This window comes from Lucilia sericata, unplaced genomic scaffold (assembly GCF_015586225.1).
Source record: "Lucilia sericata isolate MDLA Ls3-8-SP2 unplaced genomic scaffold, ASM1558622v1 Contig000762F_arrow, whole genome shotgun sequence".
Taxonomy (NCBI): Eukaryota; Metazoa; Arthropoda; class Insecta; order Diptera; family Calliphoridae; genus Lucilia; species Lucilia sericata.
In genome coordinates, this window is record NW_023994759.1 from 88947 (window position 1) to 107426 (window position 18480).

Below are 18480 nucleotides of genomic sequence, written 5' to 3' on the forward strand. Positions count from 1 at the left end.
GGTATGATTATATATATATTTTTTGTCTATTTATATTTGTATGTTTTGTAGTGTGAGTGTGTTTTTGTATTTAATATTATTGTTGTTGAAGTGACAGATGACAAATCAATTGCAAAACATTTTGACATTTTAATAATAACATTATTTGTCAACCTCTTTGTGTTAGGCAAAAAAAAAATCAAAACAAACAGATAAACAAGTGACAATAATAGTCAGTAATATATCTAAAATAAAAAATAAGGACTCGTTTTCTTATCCTTTATCACTTACCAAGTATACAAATTCAGGAGACAATTTTTTCCCTAGAATTTCCCGGAATTATAAAACACAAATAAATGGTAAGAATCTGAAAGAAATAGATTAAGATTTGTCAAATCAATAGAAAAGAAAATTATATTTTCTGTTTAAAGGAAGTTAACAAATGGTATAGACAGATTCAAAACTTTTACAAAACCACTGTCATAATTTAAAGTTATTGATGCATGTATGATTGTAATTGTATTATTCAGATAGACATTTCGTTTGCTAATCATTCATTGTAATATATTTGCTGGGTTATATTAACAAACTAAACTTTTAATTTTAAAATTAAAAATATTTTAAAGAAAAAAGGTTTTTAATGAATTTCAAAATGCTTTGATGAAAAAATTTCATTTATTTTTAAAGATTTTTACTTCCCATGTTCACACACAAAAAAAAAATCTTTCAACAAATAATTTGCCATTTTCCATGAATTGCATGCAAAAAGAATTTTTTTTAAAAAAAGACTTTAAAATTAAAATTGTTTAAATATCAAGTATGCAATACAATACATTTTGTATTTGTCTCTTTCAATTTATATGCAATTCTAACATCCTGACAAAGTAACTTTTTCTTTCCTTTTAAGTGAATACAATACACTTGGAAAGCTTTTACATTTACATACATACATTAACATATACACTCTATATGCAAGTATTCTTCCACTTATTCGTATCTAATCATAACAAAACATATCCATATGTAGGGTATATAAACAATGTCCTTGAGCCTTTTACTCTTTCCCATACAAGACACTTGGTAGAGTGTAGTTGTATGTTGTTGGAACATTAAAAGGAATTCCGTTACAAGATGCATACAAAAGAGAACAAACTTATCGATTCACACCTTTGCCATGGCATAAATACAAGAAGTGGAAGCAAAGCAAAGTTTCTTTCTACCAATTGCACCTGTATATATTTCTTTTATTCTTATTCCTACTGTATTATTTGCTTGTTTTTCTTTTTTGTATTTTTTTGTTAGGAAATTTCTCAACTTGTACATACTTGAAAAATGCATAAATTTCTATCATCCTGCTTGTAGTATAAGGGAAAAAGGACTTAACATTAAATTCCCTCATATAAAATTTGTATACAATTCTTTGTTTGCCTACAACTTTGTATAAATTTTATTTGTAAATAAAGCCAAATTTACATTTTAGAAAAATTTGTCACATGTGACCTTTTACACATAAGCCCCTCAACAAACTCTTACATTATGAGGTTTCCTTAACACATACGATTGTGGTTGGTTTAACTCAACTTAAAACGAGTTACAATAAAAAGTTTAGCTAACTTCGACATAAGTAGGTGTCTACAAATGTATGTGTTGTGTTGTAGGAGTGCACCTTTACACTCACATCGTAATATTTATGTTTGTTTGAGCACAGGTTCTTCTTGTTGTTTTTTTTTCTCCTTATACTTCTTCTTTTAAATCTGCTTTGTTTTGTGTTTAAGGACTGTTTCTTCTTCTTCTTTGCTTAAAGGACCTACTTTTCCGTAATTCTTACATTAAGTTAGCTAAAGTGTCTAAATTAAATTTAATACACAGTTAAGAGTGAGAGGCTTGTGTTAAGCTTATAAGAATTTTATTTCTTTTTTAATTTGTTTTTTATTTTTGTATATATGTAGTAGAAACCGAAACACAGGAAGGAAATTGTAAAACAAAAGTTTTCAATTAGATCTTAACAATTTCTTAGATTTAGGTCAATATTATTTTATATAGAAAATAACGATTAGAATGTAAAATAAAGAAAACTTTTGCAAGGAAAATCTTTAAATTGAGGATTTTTTGTTTAATTTTTAAACAAAATAAAAATTAATATGTTAAAAAATAAGCAGTTTGCTTGTTAGTTTAAGAGATTTTAAGAAAAATGTCCCAATGTTTTAATAAACAAAAATTCCATCCTTCCTTTAGGACAATTTTTTAAAATTAATGTTAAAAATTGTTCTAACATTAAAAAAATGTATCGGGAATTTTCCAAAAATAAAAACATAATCTAAATTTTTCTATAAAGAAAAATAATTATCAAAAATTTTCCCTAAAAACATAATTTATCAAAGCAAATATCTTAAATCAACTTGGGAAAACTTTGAAGATTCTTATTTGCAAGATTATATACCCTATACCACTATAGTATGGAGGATATTATGGGCTTGTGCTGATGTTTATAACAACCAAAAATATTGGTCCTAATATTTAAAGTATAACAATCGGTTCATAATCACTTTCTGAGTCGATTTAGCTATGTCCGTCTGTGTGTCCATGTAAACCTTGTACGCGCTCTACAGATAATTTGATAAATTTGGCACATGCTCTTCTTTAGGACGAACCCTATTGAAAATTATTAAAATCGGTTCATTATTTCAAATAGCCCCCATATAACCGTACCCCCCGAATGGGGCTTTCGAGTACATAAATATGTTAAATGTTCTTGTATCACTTTAAAAATCGGTAAAACTTAGTTTTATATAAGTCTTAATGATACTGCTGATTTTCGTAATGATCGGGCCTCGCTTGACCCTATCGCCCACACAAAGTTCCCTTCAGAAAATGACTTGATGGTCAAAATTCACTTATAAACACTAATATCGCGATGATATTCTGCATAAATAACTGATGTAGATGTAAATCCATCTACCAACATTTACAAGGATAGCACCATATTAACCCTCTGCCCCCATATAACAACTCTATTAGAAAATCCCTTTTTTTGTCAACAAATTGTTAAAATATTTCTGAATTAAGGTTAAAAATAAATTAAATACTTTATTATTATATAATCAAAATTTGTAACATAATCACTGGTGTAGGGTATCATATGGTCGGCCATGTCCGACTATAAATTCTTAATTGTGTCTATTGCGTTTGTTTCCGATAACTCAAGTTATTTTTTATGTATTAAAAACTCATCCTGCTGCTCCTTTATTCTCCTTTTTTATTTCTCTACATATTTACAGAGACTATTAATTCGTACTTGTTTATTAGCATTTAAAAGTTAGAAGTTTTTCTCTTTATATTTGCAATATTTTAACTCAATAATTATATGAAAATAAATTGAAACACTTGTATTTTAATTATACAATTCTTAACTCCTCTATTTAAATCTCAAGTTTAAAATTTAAATGACCCTTAGTTAATTTATTAAATAATAAATAATACTTTCATTATAACAAACAATTTAAACATAATTTTATTATATTTGTGCATATTGTTGTTGTTGCTGCTGCTGTTATTTAACACACAAAATTATAATAAAACTCTTTATGAGACAATTATGAAACAAAAACACACACATTCACAAAGACAAAGACTAAGTAGAAAAAGAAGAAAATTCATTTAACTGGAAGTTGCAATTTAATGAGCTGTATAATTTTTACAAACAAATGAACATTTTACACATATTCTTCTTCTATTATATAAAATTGAATATACTATTATGACATACAAACATAAACACACACATACCATATAAAATAATATATAAATATTAATGTATATTGTACATAATATTGAGTTGTGTTTAAATATAAGTATTTCAATATTTATGACAACTATCATCAAAATATAATAAACATATGTATGGTTTCTATGCTTTTTTCTTTTTTAAACAAGAAAAGGAAACACAAACCTTTTTCTTTATATTCTTTTGCTTCTGGTGACCCATATTATAAATAAGAAAATAAAATAAGAATTTTATTTAACCATTACAACCCACAATTTTCAACTCTACCAACTTCTTATATTACTACATATCACCTACAACACCAGCTCCTTAACCTTTTTCTCCGTCTACTGTCCCACTTCTTCTTTTTTTTTTTTTTTGGGGAAAAATTTGTGTACTTCCTTAAAAGTTTGGAAGTTTTGTGTATGTGGTAGTGTGGGTATATTTTATACTACAACAAATATCAATAAATGTAAATTTTCTTTTAAGAGTTCGTATTTCATATGATCTAACCCCAGAATGACATTCAAACATAGACGACATGTAAAAGATATAAATATATACCAGCAAACATATTTTAGGACACAAGCATCCAGATAATATATCTCAAAATGTAAACATTCTAGTAATAACATCAATGTTTTATCTTTATTATTATTCAAAAATGTTCACTGGGCCTTCTTCATATGTAAGAAGTTTTACAAAAAGTGTCATAAAATTGTAACCATAAATTGCTACCCTGAGTTATATACACATAGATTTTTCTGCAATATACATGCATACATACATATGTACATGTATGTGTGTTGCCCTATTTGTTACATTTTCGAATTTTTTTTCTGCTTTTTTGCCCCATAACTATAAATTTTATCCTGTTATGATTGGAGTTTATATGAATGTCTTCGAATATAGGAATGTTAAAAGTATAAAAGCTCATATAGATTTTAATTGGATTTCGGGCAAAATTATTCCTTACAAAGGAGTTGGAGAAACTTATTTATGAATAAAACAAACAATGACACATAAACTTTTATACACATATATACAAACAATTAGACACATGCATTAGGGATCTGCCAAAAATCAATTTCAATCTGTTTGAGAATAATTGCCTCAAGAAGTTTGTGATTTCAATCAAAGGAATTTGTATGCTGTTGAATTGAACCAGAGCTGACTTAAAACTGAACTAGAACTGACATAAACTAGAACAGAACTAAACTGAACTAGAACAGAACTAAAACTGAACTAAAACTGAACTAGAACAGAACTAGAACAGAACTAGAACTGAAATAAAACAGAACTAGAACAGAACTAGAACTAGAACAGAACTAGAACTGAACTAGAACTGAACTAGAACTGAACTAGAACTGAACTAGAACTGAACTAGAACTGAACTTGAACTGAACTAGAACTGAACTAGAACTAATACTGAAGTAGAACTTAACTAGAACTAATACTGAAGTAGAACTTAACTAGAACTGAACTAGAACTAGAAGCATACCAGCATTGAGCTAAAACTGAATTAGGACCGAAAAGAAATAGCGGCATTCGATGTCGATTGAATTTCTCATTCTCTTTACCTTCTCTTAATATAAAGGAAAGAAAATTAACATATCTAGCAACACAATCTGAACCATCCTAATATACATACAGATAGAAAAGTTTATAAGGTTTCTGATCAAAATATTTAGACCAATTAAGCATAAAATTATTAGCAAAGACATGTAAAACATAAATGTTTATATTTTAAGTTGTATAAATTATGGCATATTGCTCCAGACAAATTATAAGGATTCGATTTTTATATGTTAAGGAAGGGGTATAATGGTTATTGGTGTTTAGGACAACAAAAAATACCATGATAAACACTTAATGAGCAAACAAACAAAAAATTTAAATTATTTTATAACAATAGTTTTATAAATATTCAAAGAAAAGAAAAAATTTCACATGGGTGAACTCTCTTAAGTTCATCTCACCTGAGAATTTAAATGGTGGAGGAGTAGCATTAACAGTTATATACATTTGAAAGGTGCAGTGGTTGGAGCCGATAGACACCAGAGGCCCGGCTAGAAGCTTGATTTTTTAAAATTGCGTACATTTAATTATAGTTTAGCTTGACACTGTTGCAAAGTAATTTGCATTTATTGTTGCCAATTTAAAGTCATTTAAAAACTAGTAGTCAATAATATTAAACTTAATATAATTTCAACTACTATTAAGAAACATTATGGTAACACGTTTATATTTCCATAAATACAATTGCCATTTTTAACAACAATTATATTTAGTATAAAATACACCATAACCCTCAACATACCCGTCATTATAATAAACTCACACATGCACAACACCTAAAGGATGATTAAACACACTCATTCTCACACATGTATATCGTAACACTAACACTTTGGTTAAAGTTAATTGCGCCGTAAAACTGTCAGTTTTAGTCTTAATAGGATCCTGTGAGTTTGAAAAACCCCCAGCAATTCCAACAGATTACAATATGATTCGTTCAGTGGTAACATTTTCAAAAACAAAACTGTGTGTGTGTGTTGTTGAAGAAACGAAAAAGCTGCGGCATTAACAATGATAATGGCCAAACAACTAAGCAGGCAACCAACCATCCTCATATTTAGCCAACCATTGAGCCAATCTGTCTATCTAAGTGCGATGGGCTAAACATTTGATTGTTATTTTTGGGTGGAGCAGCAGCTGTCATTATAATGATGAACGTTTACATACGAGAGAACCAGGTTAGTATGGCAATAAATGTGTGATCGTGTGTGTATATTAGTGCGTTTGACTGTCTTGTTGCCACAAAATGAACGCTTATTGGTATTTTATTAGTGTTTTAATGGAAACATTTTGTAGCACAGTTTTATGGTCTTTTCTTGTTACATAACTTTTTATACTTTTTTTTGGTCGCTCGCTATTTCTGATGATGACAAGGATGATGATATTTTCCTGCAGGAGAGTAATTTGAAACCTTGTCAGGCAATTAGCCAGAATATATATGGCTTAGATATCCCTACACAAATGTGTGATGAGGTTTAAACTAATAAACGTTCATACTATAGTATACATATACAAACACAGGTAGGTATAAAAATGAAAATTATGAATCTCTGTTTTTTTTAGTAGGAGCTGCAAAATTATGTCTCAGTTGCACAATTATTATGATTTTTTTCTGTTTTTAGGTTGTGCTGTTATGTTGGCATATGAGCAGATTCTATTTTGTGGCTAATTTTCTTACGATAATTGGATTATAAATTATTACCGATATAAAATTTTATATTTTTTGTCTGTTTGTTTGTTTTTAAATGCTTATTACTTAACTCATATACGAAACACGCGCAGTCAAAATCTGCACATGTATGGAGCACTTTAAGTATGCGTACGTGTATAAGATAATTGCTCGTAAATTTAACAAATATAATTTATCATAAATTACCAAAGAAACCAGTACTAAAAATAAATTGGGAATGGTTGACGATGAAGTTGTTGGTACCCTATATGGTAAAAGTTTTACGAACTTTATGAGTACGATTTATATACTTAAAGATTATCATCATCTGATATCGAAGATAAGTCTCTAGTCTAAAAAAAGTTTCACTTAATTTTTTATCAATATACATTTGTGAAGGTATATATGTCATTCTATATTTAAATTAAATTAAAATATTGTTTAAGATCCTTCCTTTTTTCAGAATTTCTCTTTAGTCGTAGTCTTCTTCAGTCCCGTTATTGAGACTCATAAGAAGTACAGCATGCTTACTATAGAGTATTAAAAAATTATGGATGGAGAAATTATACATTTTTTTTTCGTTTCAATATTTTATATTCCTTTTAATAGTACTACTAGCATAATTGATAAAAAAATAAAAGACAAGGATAAGTAAAAGATAAAAGAAATCCCATCTACACTTTAGATTCTGACAATGTTTATATGCTCTAAGGATAATTTAAGTTGTCATATTTAAGGAGGAGAATTAAGGCAATATTTGCCGTTGATAAATATTTGTTAGATTTCAGTCAGTTGATAGTGTTGGGGAGGAATAGAAATGAATAAATTATTTACTAGCTAAACTAACTTTAGTATAGTTGTAGTGGTTCTATTAGTCACACAGCCGCTAAGGAAGTGAATCTGAAATAACACTAGTTTTTTTTTCTGCCATATATATTTTATTACAAGCTCGATGGTTCTTAAACATGTATGTTTTATATGCTGGGCTCATACATAATAAATAAACTACTCTAGAAACAAATACAAACATGCCGAAAAGCAGGGTATAAACAAACAAATATACTAAGTAGTGGTCGTAGTTAGAGCAGGGTTAGGGGCAAAAAGAAAAAAAGAGAAAAAAACTACTTAACAGTTGCAAACGGACATGGTAAAAGGAAGCGTTAATGGCAGATAGAATAACGCTTTTTATGTTTAAGCGACAAAAAGCAACAAAACTATGAAAAAAACACTACAAAATTCAAGAGTACTTTACAACAGTTACATCACCAACATTACTGGCAAAACACTGGCTATGCTGATGTCAATGTTGTAGTATTTGTAGCTATAAAATGTATATTGGTTGTAGTTGTAGTGGTTAAACTCTACAGTCTCTGAAACTCATTAATTATTAACCAAAATGCTTACACTTCCACTAACACTTAAACATAGTTACAAAAATACAGGCTTAACAGCACACAAACACACATACCAAAGCAAACTAAAAATTAAAACAAACAAAAGTTGAAGCTGTAACAACGACGACTATCAGTTGAAATCGTCAAACAGAAAGATAAAAAGGACTTTGGAGTACAGGCAAAAAAGGGGGCCAGGCAGAATATGTAAAATACATTAAAACATGCCAAAAAGGGGGAAACTTCTTATACACCCAAACACACTCAGCCTCTCTACCATATATAGTTGGGTAGACGCCATTAACTGACATTATGTGGCGCATACAAATGCATGAATTGGACACTTTTTTATCAACTTTAAATATAAGAAAATATTTATGGGCGTTTGTACGACTATGGTGAAGATTCTTACTTCATTTTATCCTGGTCTTGATGTTGTTTTCTTGTTCAAAAGATATCCAGAAAATATCGCAAACTTACAAAAATACATACTCACACTTGTGTTGGTACATAATTTATGCCAACAACAACATTAGTGTTTTATAAACGAAGTATGAAATTGTTTCAGTCAGTCACCATATTCAGATGTGGTAGGCCGCTAGTGTCAGTTTTATATCTCAAAGTCAATATGTTTGTGTGTGTATGTGAGAGTTTTTGTCAGTCAGCGAGTGCTTGACTGTAGTTGTAGTCTATACTATACACGGGGGGTTTTCACCATTGCCAATAGCAGTAACAGACACATCAGATACAGTAACTACACTTAACACTCTTTTAACGTGGACTGTTTTTCAAAGTTTTCGAAGGAAATCTTTGTGAACTAATACAAAATATCAAACAAAAGTCTCCAATATTAATACCCTACATCACCATAGTGGGGATGGTATTATGCGTTTGTGCTGGCGTTTGGAACGCACAAAAATATTGGTGCTACACACACCTTAAAGAATACCGATCGGTTCAAATCACTTTCTGAGGCGATTAAGACATGTCAGTTTATATAAGCATAAATGACATTTCCGATTTTTATAATGATCGGCTCTCAATTGACCTTAGCTCCCATACAAACTCTCCTTTAAAAAATGTCTTAATCGTCCATAACCAAATTGCCGTTCAAAAAGTATCGGAAGTAGTCTAAAGTAATATAGTGTTATGATCATTGCAGCACAACAGTTTAACAAACTCAACTGTCACTTGTATGTGTTTGACTATACATTTGTGTGCGAATTTATGTATATACATATGTATAAATGTATCTGTATTATTGTCTATATGAAATACATACATGTGAGGCACTTGAACTTTTCATTGTTTTTATTATGGCTGCTTTTTATTTTGCCTTTTTCTCATAGTTGTTTTTATAGTTATTACATTTGTCTTAAAAACCCCCCTCTGTAGAAAAAAACACATATAAAATCATGACTATAAAACGACAACAACTACTACAACAAAACTCGCAAAAAAATTCAAAGAAAATAATATATTTATATGTAGATACAACTACTATAGGTCTGCCGATTTGGTTTGACTTTTCATGTAGTGCTAAATTGCACACATGTTTTCTCTGGGGAACTGTCATCATACATGTTGGGTTTGGTAACAACACTTATAACAGGAAACAAAACGCAGAAAGTCAAGTGAGAAAATAGGAAGGAATAAACGAAAGAATGAAAATAAACGTGGTTCTAAATGGCCACTTGTAGTCTAGGGAGCCATGATGGCTAGAATAATAACTACCTTTGTGTATACCAAAAAAAAAAAGACTCTCACATGTTAAGGTTTTGCACTATTGAACTTAATATTCATGTGTATGTGTGCAAACATAAAAAATTAAGGACTAAAACATCAAACAACATATTTTGTAATATTTTTTCTTTTGCTAGATAAACGCAGCGGCAAGAAAATAACATTTGTAAGAAATTTGTTAAAATGCGAATGTATTTTGAAATGTCTCATGTAAATGACTGCATAAATCTAATAGAGGTGACAGGTTTCAAAATTGAAACAGTAGTTAGTGGCTAATGGTTGGCAGCACACTTTTTTGACGTGACAAATTTGAAAAGGACACTATGGCATGGAAAAAGCAATTGCTGTATAAAAAAAAATACAAATTTAAGTTTTTGAAAAGGAGTTAAAATTATTTATTAAGGAAACACCAACATATTTATTTTACAAATAATCCTAAAAATTTAAATTTAAAATTCATTCGTTAAAACTTTACATATTTTTTTCCAACAGTAACTTTTGAATGTAATCAACACAAAAAATGGCAAATATTTCCTGCCACAAAGAAATCATACAAGAGGAAAAAACTGATTTCATAAAATATTACAAATTCATCATAATACAACATATAACAGCTGAGTTCTGTTGCAATGTGTCAGTTAAGTTGTTGCATACAAAAACACAACAAAACAACAACGACAACAAACAAAAACAACGGAAATACTAACCAGATATGTGTATTCTCGTTTAAAATATAAAGAAAAATAACAAGTAAATGAAAAACTCTGACTGACTGACTGAATGCACGCACATGCTTGTTTTTGTCTGCAATACAGAACTGGAAGTATATTTCAAACGCGTCTGAAATAAAATTGCACAATATTCACACATTTCAAGGGCACAAAAAAATGCAATTTAGGGAGATCCTTTGATTTTAAAGAAATTCGATTCGGGAAAATTGTCACTTTTAGAACGCTCGCTTCAGATGTCCATGACAACAGATAGTGATGAAGTAAAAAATTAATGAAATCGTATAAAATCGGAAGAGTTCATAGAAAAAGAGCTTGTATGATTAATGTTATACATGATTTATGACTTAATTTAAAAGAAGTCACTATCATAACATCTACTCGAGCATACTGATAATAAAGTTTTGGTTTCGATTCCTATGTACTGTAGCTACATTGTATCTTTGAAATGAAATTGTATCGTTAATGTTGCTTTTGCTCTCGTCGGATTTACATTTTATTAGGAATAAAGCATTCCGAAAAGGTTAATATTTTAACTCTCCTCGTTGAGACTAATTATTCAACTCTGGTTGGCTTATTGCATCTTATTACCTAAGAACAGCTAGAGAATACAATTCGTCGAGATAAATACTTCGGCGCTTAGGCGTTTAACTACTAGTTTAATATTGGCTTTATCTGATTATGCTTTAATAGGTTGGAGCAAAATATAACTATATCGGTATTTCGAAGTTTGTTCGCTTGCTTTATTTTGTTTAAATAATACATCAACTGTTTGGGAATTATAACACATTAAAATTAAGAAAATATAAAATATGTTGAGATGTAAAATTAAAAAGCTGGAACTTCAATACCGAAATATTCGAAACAATGAATCCGATAAGTTTGAATCGCAACATTTTCAGTGGACACCCTTCGAAAACACAACCAGTAACATACTGAAATTTCAAACAAGACTAACAAGCAGAATGATGTTTTGATGGAACTTTCACAAAGATAAAAACAAATGCAACCAAAAACAGAAAACTACTAAGAATTTTTGGAAAATAAGGAAAAAGTACAAACATGCTTAAAAGGACAATAAAAATAGTTCCAGTTGTTTAATATTTTCAAAGATGAAGAAACAAAAAAGAAAAGCTTAAAAACAAAAGAGACAGACACACTTAGATACACAACACTGTGTAGTTGCAATAATGCCAGATTGTATGAATTGTTTTTTTGCAGCATTATTTTAGTTTTAATGCATAAAACCAGTAAATTTTTTTAGCAAACAAAAAATTCGGAGTTTTTTTTTCTCTCTATGTAGAGTTTAAGCCACAAAAAAAAAAAAAAGACAAGCACTTAAATATTAACTCTATACTGACACGTGTCACAAACATTTTTATAAAACAGTTTTTATTTTGTGAAATAATCTTAAAAATTGTTTAAACCAAATAAATTTTATACATATGGTTGTTTTTAAACCACCAAAATACTCGTGCATGTATTTTTTTAACTTGTAACTGATGATGGTTTTTGATAAGTAGAAAAAAGTACGAAATAAATATAGATGAGGCGGTACATATTTAAAAGCTGCAGTAGCAGAAACGACAACAATAAAAAATCCTAAATAGAAACATTTTACAATTTAAGAAACATAAAACTGACTTCCTTATACGCTTAAATGTTCCCTTTACTAGCGGGCATAAATTTATTTATTAAAAAACCCAGGTGACCAAAAGTTCGAAATTTCAGAAGATGAATATTTTATCAATTAAAAAAATTCTCATTTGAAATATATTGCAAAAAATTTTATATTTGAGTTAACCCTCGCATTATATAACAGGGGCTCTAAGAACTAGTCCATCGGAAGCTCAGAACACTATATTGCACATCCTACTTAGAGGTCTGCATATTATGGCCATATCTGCTTGCAGCGCAGTGGGGCTTAACTCATCCGGAAGTTGGAAATCAAGAACATATACACACTAAGATTTTAAGCCAATTACCTCCAATCTTGAACCAACCGTCCGATTATATTACTCCACACACTGGTTTTGATAGAGTTTTCAAAGTCAGAGTTCCTTCCAGGAGCGTGTGGTGTAACCTACCGAGCGAATATAGAACCAGAATCTTTACAGATGGTTCTAAAATCAACTGTGGTGTTGGTTCTGGTGTCTTCTGTAACGAAACTGGGGTAAGGTCTTCCGAACAACTGTAGTGTCTTTCAGGCTGAAATGTTCGCGATAATGTCAGCTTGTAGGGTACTACATGACCTCAATATTCGCGACAACATAGGATTTTTTGTCGATATTCAAGCGGCACTTCCCTCACTACCACTCCCCTATTAGTTAGACAATGCAAGAAAGATCTGTCAAGTCTGAGTCGCCTGTTTGACTTTACCCCGATTGGGTCCCTGCGCATAGGAACAGGCAGATGATTTTGCCAGAACGTGATCTGCCCTTGATATCTCCAACGCCGTTCCAGTAGCAAGTCCGTTAGGTTTTATCAAGAGTAGTATCTTAAGATTCTTTCTTCAAACGGCTGAAAACAGTTGGAATAACCTAGACACATGTGAAGTGACCAAGATATTGTGGCCCTCCTTCAATGAGAAACGCACAAGACACCTTATAAACCTAAGTAGAAGTGATATATCGAGATTGATAGCAGTAATAACAGGACACTAGGTGCTAGGCAGACATGCAAGACGGCTTGGACTTCCCTTCAATGAACACTGTCGCAGTTGCAAAGACAGGAAAAAGGAAGAAACGGTCTTCCATCTTCCCTGCGAATGCCCTGCTCTAGCCGTTAAAAGAAAGCGTTTTCTTGACAATTACTTCATATCTAACCTTGGTGATATATCTGGATCTAAGCTTAATGATATCCTGAGATTTCTCACTGCTACAGGCTGTATCTAATACTATACTACATCTGACGAATGTAATGTTCCGGTCAAAACGGAGTCTCTTCGGCTCTACTTGACTGTTCGAGCGCAGTGAACTGCCACCAATCAACCAACCCTCGTAAAAGAAGTATTTTTAATCAGCAAACTAAGCAACAGTTGAGCTTTTAGAAAAATTTGTTAGCTATATCATGTTTTTAAGCCATGGTCAAGTGGGTATTTGTTACATATTAGTGCGCGTCTGTGTATTTTGTATACAAATTTATATAAACCCCGCAATCATCCACTGATGATGTTTTCTGATATAAAATGGCAATAACAATACAAATTTTTTAAATGTTGCATCAAAATCAACTACATTGTTTAAACAATGTGTATGTGTACGTTTTTGGTTGCATGCTTTAATGCCTTCATGCCAACCAACATCCATTCGTACGCAAATATGTAGACGTGTATACTAAATATTTCCCAAAAATATTTCGGAATCGGAAAAGGAAATTGAAACATGGGAAAAATGAAGGAATTTGCATGCAACATGAATAAAGCATAAAGCAATTTTGCCTATAAAACACCAATGTAGAGAGAGAGTGAGAGTTTATGTATTAAAAACACTGAAAGAAATTTTGGAATGGGTGCTGTGAAATTAATGTTAATTTTGATCAATATCTTATTTTTTTATCAAATTTGCATTTGTTAAGTTTAACATTATTCTTCATTTACTCAGGTCTTCTCCACTTATGGGTTATTTAAGAAATGTAGCATTTCAATCGGATATGTGGCAGGTTATCCTTGTTTTTTTCAGTGTTTGAACTAGATTTGCATTTTAAACAAATTTTTTATTCTACATTTTTTTTGATCCAAAGTTTACACATAGAAAGAAACACAAATACTGAAATAACATATGACACTATAAGCTATCTAGAAAAAAAAAAATACAGCAAAAACATGCATCCATACATCTACTAGTATATACCAAACAATTCTGAAAGATAATTTTTATGTTAAAATAAAAAATTTATTGTTATTTTTGTACAACATAACGATTTGTCATAGAAAATACAACAGAAGCAGCGACAGCAGCAGCACCAAACAACATGAAGGAATTCTATAAATTTTCCAATACATCCTTTATTCATGGCATACAACCAATGACCTATAAAAATAATGATTACAAATCAATTTTTATTATAAAACGAGAAGAACTGAAATAAACGAAAAATTCCAATCTCAAAAAAAAAAAAAAAACACACAGGAAAAACAATAAAGTGGATTCAATAAAAAAAAAAGTAGCGCTAATATTTTCCTTGAAGCCAGCAGGCAGCAGCAGCAGAGGGATAAAACGTTTTCAACAATCATTAATTATACAATGAAGCTAATAATTTTGTTGGTTTTAACAAACTGCTGAATAATAAACGTTTTCTTAAGAAAGTCAATACATATACAATAAATATGCCTTAACATGTCATGACTGGCTAAAACTGCTGCTGTTGAAAAGAATCAAAAAGAATAAAAAAGGATCAAATTTTGTTATTTATTTCTACATTTTTTTCTTCCTCACGTCCTGTATGCTTGAATAAGTGGAGATTTTCTTTAAAATAAGAAAGGACAAAAAAAAAATTTGCAAAACAAATTTTCAACATCAAAATTGAAGTGCTATAGATTCCCTCATGACATTCACTCACACTGAGGTGTCACTACTCACTCAGTCAGTCATTCTTTTATTGTCACTTGAAATCCCGCGTGATTGACAAATTGTTTTTCCATTATTGTGGCGGTAGGTTTGTTATTTAAGGAACTATTATGCTGACATTGCAGCCTTTTTCCTGGATGTGCTAGATTTTCTCTTATTTTGAAGGGTTTTGCGTCTGTTTTCATCATTGCCATCAGCAGCACAATATTTGAACAACAATTGAGTATATTGCGGCATTGGTATTGGATATCACTAGCACAAGGACTCTTGAGCCAAAGAAATTGTGAGAAAGAGTGACATAAATAAGCTTACACAACCACATTACATTATTAACCTTTCATTTTAACATTTTGATTTAAAAAAAATACAAAATTTCAACAAATGTCACTCAAACTTAAACCAAATACTTAAAAAGATAGGTATAACTGACAATAAAGCAATTTTTATTTAGGTTAAATAGCTGAATTTTCTTTTCACTTGGAATTATCTTTTAACACCTGTAATAATATTTTTTCTATGTCAATACATTTATTTTTTATCAAAGAATTTAATTTACAATTCATTAGAAATTCCTAAACAATTTAAAAATAAATAAATAAACATTTTATTTTGTTAAGCAAATAAATTAATCGTTTAAAGAGAAATATGTATATTTAGAAATTTTTTCTGCTCAAGGAAAAAAATTAAAAAAAAAACTGCTTGAAAAATTTAATGAATTTTAATTTAATTTATTAAAACCAAATCAAGAATAAATTGAAATAGATTTGGAATTATTTGTGATTCGTCATAAAGCCGAAAGTTTAGAATGTTTAATGAAGTGTGATGGTACAAATATCAATCTGGGTGTTGCGAGTTCAATGGGTAACAACTCAGACATTTAGGTATATATCGTAGTAGTACATATCCGATCTATTGATAACTTCAAAATTTCTCTAACCAATCTTAGAAAAATTATATCTTTCTTGATTTATTTCATTATGCTATGAACGTCACAGACAACTAAATAAACTCGTTTCTAAGCATCAAATTAATTTATTGAATTTCTTATAAATTCAAACGTAACATCGTCTTATTTGTTATTGATATTGACAAAAATAACCCAAAAAGAAAATACCAAGAAAACCACATTTATTAGCGTAGGTACTGGAAGAGTAAATACAATATAAATCTAAAAAAAATAAAATAAGAAATAAAATCTATACAGGAGTGCACAAAGAAACAAGTCTAAATAAACATGTCAATGAATAATTGTATTAAAAATAGAGGTATTTTTCGTTACGATATTCCCCCGAAATCTGAAAGCCAAAAAACAACAACTCATTTCGTATTTGAAACACAATAATTTATTATTTTCAAACCGAGTGATTGTGTTTATTTGTATTAAATAATAGAGAAAATTTCAAAGATTTTTAGTTTTGTAAACATTTCTTTTTCGAAAATAAAAAGAGTCATATTGTTTGTTAACAAGAAACAAAATCAATATAAAAATAAAAGCAGTACATGAGCCAAGACAAAGGTAAAAATTTAAAGTGGGCCTGGGGTTTGCTTGTATGTGTTTAGAGAAAAGGTCATATTACCATTTATTTGATTGCAATTTTTTTTTGTATTTTATTTTCATTTTGTAAGAAACAATACTTATGTCGTTGTCTGTATGAGTGTTTTTTTTAATTTGATTGTCTCTTTTGATGTCCTTTTTTGTGTTTTTATTTCCATGGTTTCTTAGAAGGACAATAGTTTTTTTTTAAGAGATGGTTTATTTGACAATATGAAAAGGTTAAACTGTAGTTTAAAACTCAATATATAAAAAGTTTTTTTTCTTTAATAAGAAAAACAAAACATTTTAAAATATTGAACTTTTTAGTTAAAATTACAAAAAAAAATTCGAAAACAAAAACTTTAATCTATCACACATCAATTTGCCACAGGAGACAGTTGTATAATTTATCCTTGTAAACAAATCTTAAATTTATATCAAGGTGACATCACTGAGATGTAGAAATAAATTTATTATAAATTTAAAGTTAAATAAAAAGGATAAATTGAAAGATTTGTTCATGGTGACAAATCAAATTTTTGTAGATGAACTTAGGTTAGGTTTGACAGGTGACTGCATCGAACATCCGAAATTACAGCTTTACTTGGATCCAATAATGATCCCTTTGTAATTTGAACTGTATGAAGAAGAGAAGAATAGGGATAGCAGAAAGAGAGACAATGCATAGGAAGGAGATATAAGGAAAATGTGAAGAGAACCCTAGAAATAATGATATGGAGACGAAACGTTAGAAACATACGTTCAGCTTAGTGTGAAATCGTAGTTCACAACCATTTTGACAAGTTCAGGGATGCTGTAAGTTGTTCTAGTTAAACATTCAACAGATCTGATTGATCATTTAATAATAATAATTTGACCCTAAGGTTCAAAAACGGGCCGTTTCCAAAGCTGGACAGTGACAGAGAAGATGGACTACCGTCTCCTCTTCATCCTCATTTTGATAATTTTTACAGAAGTCATTGTACTGTAAACCAATGATTGCCAAATGGCCAGTTATGACCGATACCATATCTTTGAGATCTTTGAAGGCTAAAATGATAGGCGGGAGACAATATTCGAGAGATCGAGCAAGTATGCTCCTCCGACCAGCGAAATTGACGTGGCAATGTTCAGAAATATGACTTTTTATGACAGACAGTGGAACCCCACAGAACTGGTACACGTCCAGATCTCCTAGCATGGTTCCAGCCTTTGCCAAGGTATCAGCTATATTATTGCCATATATAGTTCCGTGTCCTTTGACCCATATAAGGGTAATGTTCGAATGTCTCGCCAGCTCGTATAGAGACGTCCGGTATTCATGCACAAGTTGTGGTGTTGAGAAAACATCAATCAGTGACTTAACAGCATTCTGAAGTTAGTATGATGGTACGTATTCTGAGTGGACACACAGGATTACGAGCGCATCTATATAAAATTGGCCGTGCGGATTCAGACGAATGTATAGCAAGTGGAGAGGACAGTGAAACTCTGGAGCACTTTCTTTGCCACTATCAAGCAGTTAGA

The 18480-nt window shown here is 30.3% G+C and overlaps 1 long non-coding RNA gene across 2 annotated transcripts in view; it reads right to left on the reverse strand.

The window, feature by feature from the left end:
• The window catches only part of LOC119607928, a 120330-nt gene that overhangs the window by 41661 nt on the left and 60189 nt on the right, over positions 1-18480 (reverse strand). For both annotated transcript variants that reach the window (XR_005231773.1, XR_005231772.1), the window contains one exon: positions 271-346. This is a non-coding gene — a long non-coding RNA (uncharacterized LOC119607928). The remainder of the gene's footprint in view (positions 1-270; positions 347-18480) is intronic.